Raw genomic sequence first — 15542 nt, 5'->3', positions numbered from 1 at the left:
CAAATATAATTTTCGACTCTAATTTGAATGCCAAGTCTTGGCCAAAATATTCTTTTGGGAGGGGAATGGGTGCTAGGACGTGAGCTTGTGGCAGGACTGCGGCTGATGAATTTGCCAGTGACCTTCTATGCACTTTCGCAGTTACAAAAATTTCTTCCATTACAGAAATATCTAGCATATTTCCTAGTTATTGTAAAGTCACATTAACGCCAGGGAACACAGATAAACCCAAATTACGTGTTTTCAATTTAAGAGTTATCGAGGAATTTTTTTTGCAGTTGCAAGTCATTTTCGCCCCTGCGTGCCTCCTGGCTACGCTCATGAGCTTCCGTTACGGAAGCGAAAGTTCTACACAGTCGCGCAGTCAGACATACTCGAATGTGGAGTAAATTTCCGCTGAGTGAGTTTCTATGGTACAAGTATTTTTATGCCAGTTTTTGTGGACTTTTGGGTTGATTTTTCTGTCATTTACTTTGTATTTTTGTCATTTAGTTTTGATTTGTTGACCGCCTCTCCTCTTCCTACCCTATCTGTTTCATGTGCATTCTATGCCGCGACTCGGCCTATTACTACTTTTAGTCATCTTCCTTCCACTCATCGTATGGTGGTAGAAGCGGAAACGAAGAAATTCACTTCCGCAGCGTGGGCTTCCGTTTGGTTGCCTGTACGTTTCGTTGAGCCGCTCGGAGTAGTAGTTCCCCCCTGGAAACCAAGGGTTCTGCCAAGTGCGCTCTCCGCTGCACATTGCAACTTTTATGTGTCTGTGTTTCATTGTTTACTGTAATTTGCCTTTCCTTTAAAGCTGTCCCAAAACTAATGCATATGGTCCTCGTTTTTTGTGAGGCCCGGAGCTATCGACTGAGCCATACGAATACGAAGTAGAAGAAAATTTTAACAGCAAGATGGGGTTCAGCAGTGGAATTTAATTTCTAGGGAGAGATAAATGATGAATGATTGGTCAATCAGAATCAAATTAACGCTGTTTTCGATGACATCAAGAAAAGATAGCAACATAATCTATGATTGATCTTTAATCCTGGATTGATATAAGATCCATGATTGTTACGTGAAAGGGTAACATATTTCCCAGCTCGACCCGTTGCTCATGCATTTAATTGTTTCATAGTAAGACATAATATACCATATTTAAATTTAATATTCGGTTATGATTATGAACTTTGATTTAAATATAAATTTATTCCAAAGTCATTTTATTACGGCTTGTATTTAATCCAAATATAAAGGGAGCAGCAATAACAAATAATAAAATAATAATAAATATTAAATATTGTAAAATTGGATAGTAAAATCTTATTTGAATATTTCTGGTGTTTGATATTTCATTTCTCCTACCTAGAGAATCAGAAAAAGAGACTAGGTGCGCAACCAAAGTAGATGCTAGAATCCTAAGAGAGGCAGACAGAATTAAACCAATTCGATTTTTTAGTTGTCGCTGGTTTGGTTCCAGTTTGAAAGTCTCTACTTTTCGTAGTCTTTGTGGCTTCTACAATACAATCGCAGGAAAACCATAAATTTGGGTCCGGTCCGCACCCAAAGAACGGGAACCAAATCTATTCGAAAGTGGTGCCTTGTGGTGTTCTACGAGTAGTCTGTGGTCAGGGGATGGGCGAAAGTGATTCATTAACGGGTTGCTCAAAGGTAAATACACGAGTATGCGCCTTACCCTGGTCATCTGGCCAGCCGCAAAACAGGTCCGAAGGAGTGAAAAGTTTAAGTGCCCACAAAATTATCCTTCGGAGGCATATAACGAAGCCGCATGAGCTCAAAGTTTTGCCAGAAAAAGTGGTTAATAAATTTGCAGAGAGATGAGTCTTGAAATGCAGACTCGTAGATAGGATAGCCTTTCCCATCGGCCTTTCCCAGCAGCTAACAACTCAGCTTATAAATTTGTAGACGACGCTTTGGGAGGGGCAATGGGTGGCCTGTTGAACGATGCCAATTGGAAAGCACTCAACGAATCAGACCAGCACTACTGCCACGTCACTTAAGTACCTTACTAGAGAAAGCTACAGCCCCCTCGTATGCGAGGAAAATCATACAAGTTTGTATTTGAAATAGTTTTTTCTTTGTTATTCATGAAGAAAAATATAAAGATAGTCTGGCAGGCATGGGATGATGTTGGCAGGATTGTTCAAATTACCATGTTTAGGTGTTGAACTATGAATTAAATTGACTAAAAAGATTTTCAAGCTCATATTATAATTATCTCAATAAAAATAAAGAATGAATTTACATTTTTTTAATACAATGCTATTTTTAATATATATATATTTTATTGTAAAAATGCTGAAGTGTTTTTCTAAAAGACCCTACCTTACCTACCTACCCTACCTACCGACGTGCGGACTCCCAGATGGAAATATTCATCTATTTCTGAAAATCAATCGAGAGTATCCACTCTATAGGGTCGTAGTATTCATATATGTACATTCATATACAACATGTTCAGTTTTGAAACTGAACATAACTGAAAGCCACATAAGCGGAAAGTTATGGCAGTGAAAGTGGTTAATGTGGGATAATAAATTCAAAGAGATGAATTTGCACATCCATCCGAATAGAGGTGTTGGACCTTTCGCCTTTGTTCTGCTCTGTTTGGGTGGGAGAAGGACTTTGCAAATAATTGCTTTGACCAGCAGCTAACAACGCAGTTAACAACGTTGTAGGGGCAGCTTTGCGAGTGGAAATGGGGTGGTGGTGGCCCTTTAAACGATACCAATTTGCAGCCACTTAACTGCCTTGGTACTCAAGTTTCTTTCTACAAAAGGCCAGAGCAAAATACGCACTTGTCGCAAATTATCGCGACTACAAAAAAAACGGGCAAAACAAGGAGGAGCACACACCAATAATAGAGGGACAGAGGTGCACTGAGAGAAAGTTCTATAGAATTCAGATTAAATAATTCCCATACTATTCATTTTAAGTCAGAAAAAATTAGAAACGTTGTGCAGAAAGCTTTTCAGACTCATGGGTGGTTCTATGATAAAGTAATCCCACAGTATTGGCAAAACCAGGCAGAATTATTGTTATCATGTTTCTGGAAAAAAAGGAAGATTAGCTAAAGAGCTGTAGAACTCTAAGGCGCATCAATGAAGTAGTTACTATAAATATTGGATATATGTACATGATGCATCTTTTCTAAGATATGCGTTCCTGTAAATTCGAGGAGTTGTTTCGCAATGGACCTGCACACACATCCGCATATTCATGAATGGCATTGAGTGTGTTCACTCTATTCCTTCTCTTCTGTAGCTGATTATTTCGTTGCTCTTCTTCACTGAAGAAGTAACTGACCTGCAGTAAGTGCGTGGCGCCGAATTCCATTATTGGAAAATTCAGGGCGGGCAAGAGGGTGATTTTTATTAATTAATAAACTCATTACGCTAGCCAGACTCTTTGGTCAGCCGTTTTGCGCTCGTTGCTGTTCCTCTTATATTTTACTCATTTTAATTACTGGCAGTTGTCCACCCTGCTTCTCTTCCCCGCCTTTCCTGCTAGAGAGCTCCTAATAATTTCCTGGAATTTTAGCAATGTGCCGACAGTTTTTATGTTTTTAGACCGCGCTGACAGTCAACGGCCGACGCTTGTTGTTTAACTTTTGACGTGTTGCATGCTGTGGCCTGTGAGAGGTATGTTGCCAGACAAAAAGCCACCAAGAATGGACTCGAAAGCGTTCATGCCTGGCCTAAACGTGCCTAAAAATTAAATATAATTGTTGTTGCACCTATAGGAGTGGAAGGGCTGAGCAGACAGTCGGTTGAAGGGGCAGGATTGGGTGACGTTTAAACCGCATGTCATAGATGGGGTTTGCGTTGGCCGACTCCATCTCCATGTCGGCAAATAGGTCTGACCTGACACGGGGTCCGCCTTGTGTTATAGCCGTATGGTGAACAGTGGCAGAGGAGTGAATGAGGGAGGGTACAGAGGACCGCCCGACAGTCACCACAGCTCGACAGTGAAACAGAAAAGAGAAACAATTACACGGATTTATGAAAATGGCCACAAAACTGTGCTAAACACGTTGACGCGTTCCACACGCAAAGCCTGGAAACCTTGGAAATTGTATGCACTTCCAGTTAAAACACACCACATGGCATCCCAGCCTTAATTGAGTAACAAAATGAAACACGGAACAGGAAAAGGAGGCTTGTGGGCATTGGCTTTGCCGGTCTGGGCCAGATTGCCAAAGGACAAGCCAGATTTCTGTCCACCCAAGGTGTCGAAGATGTTGCCGCCTGGCTCCATAGCCGCCAAATCCTTTGAAATTGCCAAACGTTGCGCCTTCCCCAAAGGTGGGACTGGCCCCGAAGGCCGGAGAACCCCCAAACACAGGCTAGGCTCAAAATCCACCCGGAGCAGCCTGCTGTTCCGCTTGTAGTGGTCCAAAGCCGGATTGGGCCACTGATGATCCTGCGCTCTGAGCAAAGCCAGAGCCAGAGCCTCCAGGAGCAGCGACAGTCCGTGGATGAACCAGAACCAGAACAGATTGAACTATTTTTTACTCCTTCAAAGGGTAACGATGTTCACTCTCTGAAGTTTGTTGACAAAATAAATGTCGGAAAATCGTCAAATCGTCAATGTATCTAGCTTTATCATTCAGCGCCAAGGATGGAGACAGCTGGCAAGCACCTCAGCTTGATTTCCCAGCAGCTGATCTGTTGGAGATCTATACTTCGTACAGTTCGTACCCTAAATTCTGTTAACTTCATACTGAAATTTAAAAAGAAATTTTAATACGTTTTCCTTTCCATAATTTTTTGCAGGCTTCGCTTTCCTGACCGGAGAGCTCCATGGCCACGGTGGCCAGCTCGTCGACCTCATCCGCCGCAAATGCAACGACGCTCTTCAACGACAAACAGGCCATATCAGGAGTAAGTGACTGGAGTCCCGATCTACACCTCTGTAAATATTAGTTCTCGAATGTGTGTATTTCGGTGGTTTTTGCATTTTTTGTTTAGTTAACTAGATTTGCATAGACAGTCTCAGATGACACAAATCCCGAACGCTGCGAACTATAGTTTCATATTTTTCTTAATAAATCATTGGATAATAATTCTAAGTCAGAGTACTATATGATATGGTTTCCCTACAAATCATGGTGCAAGGCTATTTAATGCATCGCAATCCGAAGCGAGTCCTATATTCTTCATTTATTTATTTAGTTCAAATAAGTCTAGATTTCTGCCACTGCCCAAATATACTATAATTTTATCCGAGCCTGAGACATAGAATGGGTTTTCGTTTTCTTTGATTTTGTAGAAATTAAACTTCCTGTAGCACTTGTCTCTTTAATTTCTGCGGACGGTTTCGTTTCCCCCTCTTGTTAAGAATTCTCGGGCTGGTAATCAACATATACCGAGTGATTCAATGTGTATCAGCGATGAGTATCAGCTTAATGATTGAAAGTTACAGTTCTCCCCCGATCCTCCGGACGATATAGCTTCCGTTTTCCGGTCCAAAACATCGCACGGATGGGAAAGTCGCATAGTTTTTTGTGCAAATGAATTGCCCCCAAAAAGGAAACAGATAAAACGAAAAAGTCAAGATGTGGACAAATAAGTAGAAGGATGGAAGGACTGAAGCTGCATCTGGAAGTTGAACTGGAACTTCATGGGAACTGGCAGTTTGACTTTATCTGAATTTCATACACTTCTTTGTCGTATTCAAATTTCTGCAAAGAAAGGGAACGAGCAAGGAAGCTCTGAATTATGTGTGGTAGCTCACAGCCACACTTCGCGGAGAAGAAATGATAGCAGACACTTTTTTCAAAATTGAAGGGAGAGAGTTAAAGGAGGCAGGCAGTGGGCAGCGACTTTGCAGGGAGTTGGCCAGAAATCCAGCAACCCGAAATAGCAGGAAGCGTTTGCGAAAGAAACGCAAGGCGGAAAGAGCCACAATAGAACCTCTTCTACGCCCTGTCCCCTTTTATACTACCTTATTCATAGCCCAATACAATCCCTATCTCTCTTGGTAACTAACGAAATGTGTGCGGCAATTTAAGATTCTACAGCTGACAGAGTTGCATCCAATTGATGAATGACCAAAGGCTTTTGCTAATTCTCAACAAGAGAGAAACAAGTCGAAGGAGGAGGAATCGTAACTGGAACCGATCCGTAGCAGGAGAATATAAGGACACTTTAAATCAGAGAATTAAACAAAAACGAGGGGGAACGTTGTGAGTTGCTGCGGACACCGCAACTCTACGGTTATACCCGATACTAAGTCAGTATGGCTCTCCTCCGGCAGACGCCGCTAATATTTAACGACACGACAAAGAGTGCGTGCGAGAGAGACAGAAAATCAGTCTGAGCGTGACGTCGGGCGCTGCGTAGCCACTGCAAATTGATTTGTTCCTTTTGGCTATAAAAATGATCTGATCTGATCCAGATTCAGCAATCTAATAGATATGGTCGTTATCTATGATTCTGCGTTTTTAGTTTTCTCGAATCTGCAATATTGTGGATGCAACAGATTTTCGTCCTTTGTGGGGGCGGATGGGGGTGGGGCGAAATTCTGGGATATACGTTTTATAGTGACATCTTAAAGGAGTGTGTGTACCAAATTTGGTTACTCTAGCCTTAATAGTCTCTGAGATTTGTGGTTGCCTCAGATTTTCGTCCTTTGCGGGGGCGGAAGGGGGTGTGGCGAAATTTGGACATGAAACGGTCAAGATCCGATATCACAGGAGTGTGGATACCAAATTTGGTTGCTCTGGCTTTTATAGGTTCTGAGATCCTTGAACTCATATTTTGCAATTGGCAAAACCGACCATGAAACCTGTGTGTTAGAGTGAGACAGAGCGAGAAAGAGTGAAATTGTTTTCGTGATTCTGGCTGTAATAATTATACGATCTGGTTCAGATTTTGCACTCCAGAAGATATAGTCATCTTCTACGATTCTGCGATTTTTTAGTTTTCTCGTATCTTTAAAATTGTGGATGCCACAGATTTTCGCCCTTTGTGGGGGCGGAAGTGGGCGGGGCAAAGTTTTGAAATATTTTTGGAGCAGTGACATATCACAGAAGTCTGGATCCAAAACATCGTTGCTCTAGCTCTTATAGTCTTTGAGCATTAGGCGCTGAAGGGGACGGACAGACGGACAGACGGACGGACGGACAGACAGACAGGGCTCATTCGACTCGGCTATTGATGCTGATCAAGAATATATATACTTTATAGGGTCGGAAACGATTCCTTCTGGACGTTACACACATCCACTTGTACCACAAATCTAATATACCCCAATACTCATTTTGAGTATCGGGTATAAAAATTGTGTGCTGAGGTTTCTGTTTTCCCACTGTCTAGCTGTAAAATAGTTTTTCAACACACCAAAAGCTAACCTCAGGAAAGCTGCTGAAATCAGCACAAAAAGGGGATTTAACTGCAGTTTTTCAACCACGCCTTCTCATGTCCCGCCCATACGAGGAAATAAGAGGCTGTTGAAAAATCACCGACTGAGAAATTATCTGCATTGGACCTTAAGAAGGAATGACCCTCATTTAATGAAAGGAATACTTTGGATTGAGTTTAAATTTGTAAAATTAATGAAGAGCTGCATATTATGAATAAAATTTACACGGGCGGATTTTTCTACAAATATTTTTGTTCTGTTCATTATTCACTTGAGCTATGATTGTTCCTAATTTGTTGCAGAACCTGCTGATGCACCCGCAGGAGATTCGAAAGCCAAACAAGAGAAAATCCCTTTGATTTTAGGGCTACATACTTTTCCACCATCCTCTCTTTGCCACATGTATGCTCGATGTTTTGGTTTGTTGAGGCGGCTTTAGGAAAAGGAAACGAAATTTCTGGTCAGACCAAATACAGTCAGGCCCCAACCGAGGCGAACCGAGGAAAAGAGAACTAAAAGCGGTTGCGATTGGGCCGCTTGGCGCTTCAATTAGGCCATTTACCTGGCCCCATCTGCTTTCGTTGACTTTGTGCCGACGAGTGGGCCGCAATATATGGTATTGTCCTGCTTCGCATAATAGCTAACGAACTAAATTTGTTCCACCTTCCTTCATTGCTCTGCTTTGGGCTCTACATACTTGCTGAGGTGTCTCTCTCTGTCTGGGTCTAGGTCTGGGGTTGCAGCTCTCCATCGTGGAGCTCGGCCTTCGCTTCGTTGGCATATCAATCAAAGGCCAAGAAGCGGGAAGTAAATTCGCTTACTCAGAGAAGAATTGGCAGAGGGAAAGGATTGGTATGATGCAAAGGAGGTTCAATGCGCAGATGGGGAATTTTTTCTGCTGCCTCAGCCGGATGCCATTTTAATTAAGTGTTGGCGGCGTTGGCATTCGCGAAAAATTACGAAGCTTAGCAGGAGTCCATGTCTCCGTGTGTGCCGCCGTGTCCCCAAGCCGAGTGGAATTTAACATTTAGAATGTAAAAAATGTCTCGGTCCATTCTCGAGCAGGAAGGGATTGCTCAGAGCGAGAGGAGAGAGAAAGAGTGTGTAGCCGGTTACTGGTAACGAGCTCAATTGCTGACAGTTTGATTATTATTTTTGCAAGTCAGTTAATTCATTAAGGTACCTAAGAAATCTCTGCTGATTGAGTTTTTTGAATGAGGAGAAGTTATATGATAGTATATTTCTCAAATCATTTAGACAGAAGAAAGAGAAAGAAGAGAAGAAAAAAAGAGCAACTGGCCACAATTGGCCAAAAATAGAGAAGGAAGCCGCGGCCGCATATCCACGCTTCGGATAAATGAATTTAGTAGTTTATTGACCATTCTCCGTTTAACATTTGCAGATGATTCGCTTGGTAATTATAATCTATGAAGGAAAGTAATTGGCTTACGCAATTCGTGTAATTTGTTGTCTATAGACCAATTTTGCTGGCGACCTCTCCCTTTAATAACGTCATAGAATTTGGTGCTTTTGCTTCCAAACGCCATTTTAATTTGAATTCTGTTTTAGAGTTTCTATTCGCCACTTGCCGTTTTCCTATTTTCTTTTGTTCAAGCTGCATTTTTCCCATGAGGTTTTTTTATTTTTCTTTTAATTGGTTTGAAACTGAAATTCCCGATAGTGGTTGGTATTTAATATAAATATTTTCGATTATATATATGGTTCACTGTAAACTTCTCTGAAGTTGGATGATGCACCAATTTGATGCCTGACTCTTTGGGAAAAATAGTTTTGTAGAATAACTATTTAAGACGGATTTTGACATTTTTCATGCTTTTCATGTTCCTCACTTTTATATCTGCTTTGTTGATAGTCGTGAAACTTCTAATATCTGACCACGTTTCATTCTTAAATATAAGTGTTCGAATTATACGATTGTCTCCAAGTCTTTCTATCTAAGTCTCCAAGGTAGTCTCCAATGCAAATACCCCACATATGTGGGTTGGGCTACATTCTGTGATTCTCTCATTTCTCTCTCATAGATTATCTTTCAGCTAGCATATCCCTGTGCCGCTCTTAGCAAGTATCGCACGCGCTGGCATCAGCAAATGCACCGTCAAGCTGGAGTGCAGTGGCTGGAGTTCCAACGCCCTCAACAGCAGTTGTCGCATCATCAAAAGAATCTGGGCCGCCAAAAGTCGCAAGCAACAAGGTCAAAATCATTTGTAAGCCAGCTAACAGAATGACAAATATCTCCTCTGTCTCTATTAAATTAATCAGTTCTTAAAAAGCGTTTCAATAAACTCAGATAGAGACAATTTACAAGTCCCTTTTCAAAACCCAGGAAGCAGCATATAATACATATGTATGTAAAATAAAAATAGTAAACTCGAATTTATTTGCATAGAGTGAGTGCAAAGCGTACAATGAAATTTGGCATAGAATCCGAAGCTCCTGAAATTGGAAACCAAGCAATCATCAATTAGCAACTAATTTAAATCTATTTGTCTGTTGTATCGGTATGTAAAAAGTTACCCGTAGTGTGACTCACTCTCTATCTTAACCAGTTGTCTCACTAGGCTTTCATTAACATGGATTGGGCCGACAATTGTAGCTCACTTTTCTGTGGAGGCGCCACCGATATTGGTCATTCTGGTCTCAGTTGTGTGGGGCAAGCATTTAATGGCTTCATACAACACGCCGGAAGCGGCTAGAGCCGCCTCTTCATCATCGTCGTCATCATCAGGGTCGTTTCGGTGTACAGTGCGGGGGTGTGGGCTCTGTGTGTGCTCTGCTCTCCTCATCATTTCCATCAGGCTGAATAGCTTTTCAAATGCCAAATTTATGCAAATTCCGTCGGAGCCGAGAAGGCGAGAGACGAGAGCACACGCCATTTTGCACATGACTATTTCTGTGCCAGTTCTCTGGCTCAGGATCCTGGGGTCCTGGCACCCTTTTCTCTCACTCCTTGTGGGATATTTTTCTGTGCCGAGTTTTTGAATTGCTATTTTCCGTTAGCCAAGACCCCACTCCACTCCAGGACTCCTATTGGAAGTGGCGGTGGCATGGCGTGGGGAGCACATGTCGTTTTTTTGTATAGCCTTCAATCATCAATCAATTTTTTCAGCACGTGTGAAGTTCCCTGCACTTACTTTTGAATTCTTTAAGGCCCCTGCAGTCATATGATTGGGAAAGATCGTTGAGACAAGAGGAGGTAGCAGGTAGCTCGTCAGTGGAGCTCGCCTTCGCTCGCCTTCAGTTTTCGCTGCCAATTAAGCAACATTTCCGAAAATCCGCCCCATGCAAAATCCATATTCATGATGTTCATTCTCGCTTAAACGCGTATTACATAAATTTTCAACTAGACGCTGTCGGCGTTGACGTACAGGAGAGTTGTACCGTTGTAGCCGGGAAGGTAAATTCCCCCTAAGCTCTAGACTTGTCCAGCTGCATTTTCTGTAAGGACTTTGGCTCTTTGACTTAATTAAGAGCTAGAGAGAGAGAGAGAGAGAGAAAGCTGTGAAAGTCCAAGAGAAACCACATAAAATTATATGCAAGGACATATACACTCCCCTAGGTAATGTATCCTGCATCTTCCCTGCCAGCTGATCCTACATCTTCAAACGCATGTGTCAAGGTGCTGGCCGTAAATTTCAATTAATTGAGAATTCCGGCCGCATTTCAAAACAAGATTGTCACCAGAGTCTGAGAGACGACCGCATGGTACCGCATGGTATGGTAGAAATCCCATTGTGCTTGCATTGGTGTACGTGACGTCATCAAAGGGGACGAATGTTGGAATCCAAAGCAATTTATAGGGTTAACAGTTAGGTCCGATAATGCATTAAATATACATAAAGATCAGAAATGGATACACACTGAATATATGGATCTAGACCCCTAATTTAAAACCCTCCATTCGATGAAGAATCCTGCTATCCCTGGAGGAGTTGATTGTTAGTATGAATATACATATACCTTACAGAGAACTCTAAACTGTAGAGGGATCCAACTATCTTAATCTGAGATTAGACGAGTAATCTAACCTATGACCTTTAAAATTAACAATATTTTCTGTCACAAATCGTAAAACGGGAATAAATTTAGTGGGAATATCCTCAGGATGGGAAAAAAAACGTTGGATCTGACATAAAGTGAGTGAGCGTATTATTATACCCGATACTCAAAATGAGTATTGGGGTATATTAGATTTGTGGTAAAAGTGGATGTGTGTAACGTCCAGAAGGAATCGTTTCCGACCCTATAAAGTATATATATTCTTGATCAGCATCAATAGCCGAGTCGATTGAGCCCTGTCTGTCTGTCCGTCCGTCCGTCTGTCCGTCTGTCCGTCTGTCCGTCCCCTTCAGCGCCTAATGCTCAAAGACTATAAGAGCTAGAGCAACAATGTTTTGGATCCAGACTTCTGTGATATGTCACTGCTACCAAAATATTTCAAAACTTTGCCCCGCCCACTTCCGCCCCCTCAAAGGGCGAAAATCTGTGGCATCCACAATTTTAAAGATACGAGAAAACCAAAAACGCTGAATCGTAGAGAATGACCATATCTTTTATGCTGCAGAATCTGAATTGGATCGTATTATTATTATAGCCAGCATCAAGAAAACAATTTCATTTTTTCTCGCCCTGTCTCTCTCTAACACACACGTAGCATAGGCGGCTTTGCTTAGAGTAAAACATTAGCGCCTAGATCTCAGAGACTATAAAAGCTAGAGCAACCAAATTTGGTATCCACACTCCTAATATATCGGACCGAGACGAGTTTGTTTCAAAATTTCGCCACACCCCCTTCCGCCCCCGCAAAGGATGCAAATCTGGGGATATTCACAAATCTCAGAGAATATTAAGGCTAGAGTAACCAAATTTAGTGTCCGTACTCCTGTTAGATCTCACTATAAAACGTATATCTCAAAATTTCGCCCCACCCCCTTCCGCCCCCACAAAGGACGAAAATCTGTTGCATCCACAATATTGCAGATTTGAGAAAACTAAAAACGCAGAATCATAGATAATGACCATATCTATTAGATTGCTGAATCTGGATCAGATCAGATCATTTTTATAGCCAAAAGGAACAAATCAATTTGCAGTGGCTACGCAGCGCCCGACGTCACGCTCAGACTGATTTTCTGTCTCTCTCGCACGCACTCTTTGTCGTGTCGTTAAATATTAGCGGCGTCTGCCGGAGGAGAGCCATACTGACTTAGTATCGGGTATAACCGTAGAGTTGCGGTGTCCGCAGCAACTCACAACGTTCCCCCTCGTTTTTTTTCTATAGATATCACACCTAAAACATACCTGCAGAACAATTTTGTCTGAAATTTTCAGCTTAACGCCGGTCCGCATTCCATCACAACTCCCTGATGCGCGAGAAAGTCAACAACTTAGTTATATTTATATGGAACATTTCTGCTCATCGTTCTAGATGGTCCAGAGATCATTTAATAGTTATATTAATAACGAATGCCGATCTAATTTTGCAAATAGATCACTCCGAAACGTATGCCCTGTTGATTGTAGTAAACGAACAAAGCTGATTGCTATGAAGCTAACATTGCTGTGTGCTATGGAACTATTACCTCTGGCTGCTATGAATCTATCGAGAACTAGCAAAACTTTCAAATATTACATTCTAATACCTTAAAATCTATGGTGAGCCAATATTAAGATTTAGCTTTTGTGCCAATGTTTCCAGGCTGTTTAAAAATACCATTAAAAGTGCCTTGGACGAAGACGAGGTCGAGCCCATCGGTCTAGTCTATCTGCTCTGACCAGACGCGATTTTCATTACATTTTTGATTTTGTACATTTTACAGCCGTCGCCGTGAGCTCGGCGGCCGTCATCCTCGTGCCCTGCCGCAGGGCCTTCGGCGCTCTCCGCTAACAGTCGACTGCAACGCAAACCTGCCGGACGGCGGCAATTTAGCTAAAACGGCAAGAATACGCCTACCCGCGCCCACAAAATGCACTACACAAATTACTATTTATGTGAGTGCCACCTTTCTCTCTTCTCCTCTATGCGTCACTCCGTCGATGCGGTTCAAATGAGCAAATTGTATGTGCTGTTGCAAAAAAAAAAAAAAGATAAAACTAAAAAATATATACATATACATATGTATATTTTTCTGGAAAGGAGCATTGCACTCTGGCTTGTACATACTTCAATTTGGGTCACGTGGCTCAATTCTCCTCGCACGTCTTGTTGTCTTATGTTATAAGTACTTAAAATAAATTTGATGCAATAAAGGGAAGAGCCGAGACGCAAACAGGGAAAATCTGAACCGATGTTGGAAATAAGTGTAAGGAAATCAGTGCCAGTGCCCAGAGGATCCAAAAACAAAAATTATTTGAAATTCAATGGCTAGACACGCAATTGCCCCTCGGCTATCTCCGACCGATACGCGTGTGCGTGTAAAGTGTAAATGAGCCAAAAGATACAAGAAAAATGGTTAACTACTGATTTGCCATTTTAGTCACAAGGGGCCTAAGATATCGAATGGTCGAGGAAAGCGATGCTATCTTGTTGAAAGGAAGGAAGAAAGGAAAGGAAAGGTTCCACCATGACGTCAGCCAACAGTCGTCGGAAAAAGGATGACTGGCAGTAGTGCAGCTCCAAGGGGAGTATACTCTGGTACATCTGACTGATCAAGCAGAAGATTAAAGGGCCCCGTTTTGTGGGAGGTTTTCCCCGAGTTCATAGTGTGGGTGGAGCATGTGACCTGACGGCCTCTGTTGTTTATAGCCCCAGCCAGTCTCAGTCCCAGTCTTCCTGGCAGTCGAAGTCCCTCTCTCAGCCGCAACTGGGAAAACTTGACAGGCAATTTGGCAACCAGAGCTCGAAAAGCGTAACTAACATTTATATTTGTCGCCAAGAGTGCCGTCTAAACAAACAAATGTCACATATGGCACGACGACGACGAGTGGTAGACTGACGTTGGGATCTCGTTGCCCCGCTCTGGCCTCCTGGCATTTAAATCAGCGAGTCGTCGGCATGCCAAACGGACTTAACCTCTGCAATGGCCTGCGCCATTCGCCTCTGAGTGAATGGCACAAACGTCGTCGATTCTCTGTGGGCATGTCGCTTTTTATACCCGATACTCAAAATGAGTATGAGATTTGTGGAGAAAGTGGATGTGTGTAACGCCCAGAAGGAAGCGTTTCCTACCCCATAAAGTAAATATATTCTTATATTCTTATTCTGCCTAGATCTCAGAGATCCCCTGGCGGACGGCAGCGATACCGACTAAAGTGTCGCGTATAAATGTAGAGCTTCGACCGTAGCAGCACCTCATAACACTCTCTTTCTCTGTCTATCTATCTTTTTCCTTTTCTCTATCTTGCTGGGCATTAACAAAGGAATGATTATTTTGCAACTGAAGATTCTATAATTCACCAAGTTGTAAAAAGTATTGATCTAGTTTGGATGGTGAGGAAGGAGAAAAACAATGTCAAGAGCACTTCCTTCTTTTTTTACATATTTTGGCAATTCGAAAAATTGATTCTCCGGAAAATTGGCCGGGCCCTTGCATTATTGCAGTATTCAGCTGCAATTCACTCAATAAGAGACCAAAACAATCAGGACAATGTCTCAAACTCCCACAACACCAATGTTGGACCCTGCAGATCCAGTTCTATGACAACATTCGTTCAGTTCCCTGTTGGATACAAAAAAAAGTCCCTAAATAGCCAACAAACAAAGCGACAATGAAAACCAATTGAATTTGATGTACGAGCTTCCAAATAAAACTATGTTTGGTTTCCACCCTTTTACCATCTCTACCCGTGATATGGCCTAAGCAAATACAAATTTAAATACTTTTCCCTGCTCTGGACAAAACAAGTGCAGAGAGAATATAAATGAAATATATTTATAGTACGGACTTTTAATCAAAAAGAGAGGGTTACAAAATAGATGATAAAAACAATGCAAATTCTCAAAAAATAGTAGCAAAGATTGCTAATACGCACTACGACTGTATGTCGCGCACAAGAGGAGAAGGCGAACAGGGGAAGAGGACGTGCAAGAGCTCTGATATTTTAAACTGTCCGGCATGTTTGATGCACAACTGATCCCTCAACTGAAATAGATTTACGTCACTGCCAGCCAACGCGTCGGCAGGGGTTCGCTAGATGAATGGGGGGAGGTG

The 15542-nt window shown here is 42.1% G+C and overlaps 1 long non-coding RNA gene across 2 annotated transcripts in view; it reads left to right on the top strand.

Moving 5' to 3' along the window:
* The window catches only part of LOC6601533, a 42193-nt gene that overhangs the window by 16248 nt on the left and 10403 nt on the right, over positions 1 to 15542 (top strand). For both annotated transcript variants that reach the window (XR_003409098.1, XR_003409099.1), the window contains one exon: positions 4785 to 4892. This is a non-coding gene — a long non-coding RNA (uncharacterized LOC6601533). The remainder of the gene's footprint in view (positions 1 to 4784; positions 4893 to 15542) is intronic.

This window comes from Drosophila persimilis, unplaced genomic scaffold (genome assembly GCF_003286085.1).
Source record: "Drosophila persimilis strain 14011-0111.01,24,50 unplaced genomic scaffold, DperRS2 tig00000715-arrow-arrow-pilon, whole genome shotgun sequence".
Lineage (NCBI taxonomy): Eukaryota > Metazoa > Arthropoda > Insecta > Diptera > Drosophilidae > Drosophila > Drosophila persimilis.
This window is presented reverse-complemented; position numbering and strand designations above follow the sequence as displayed.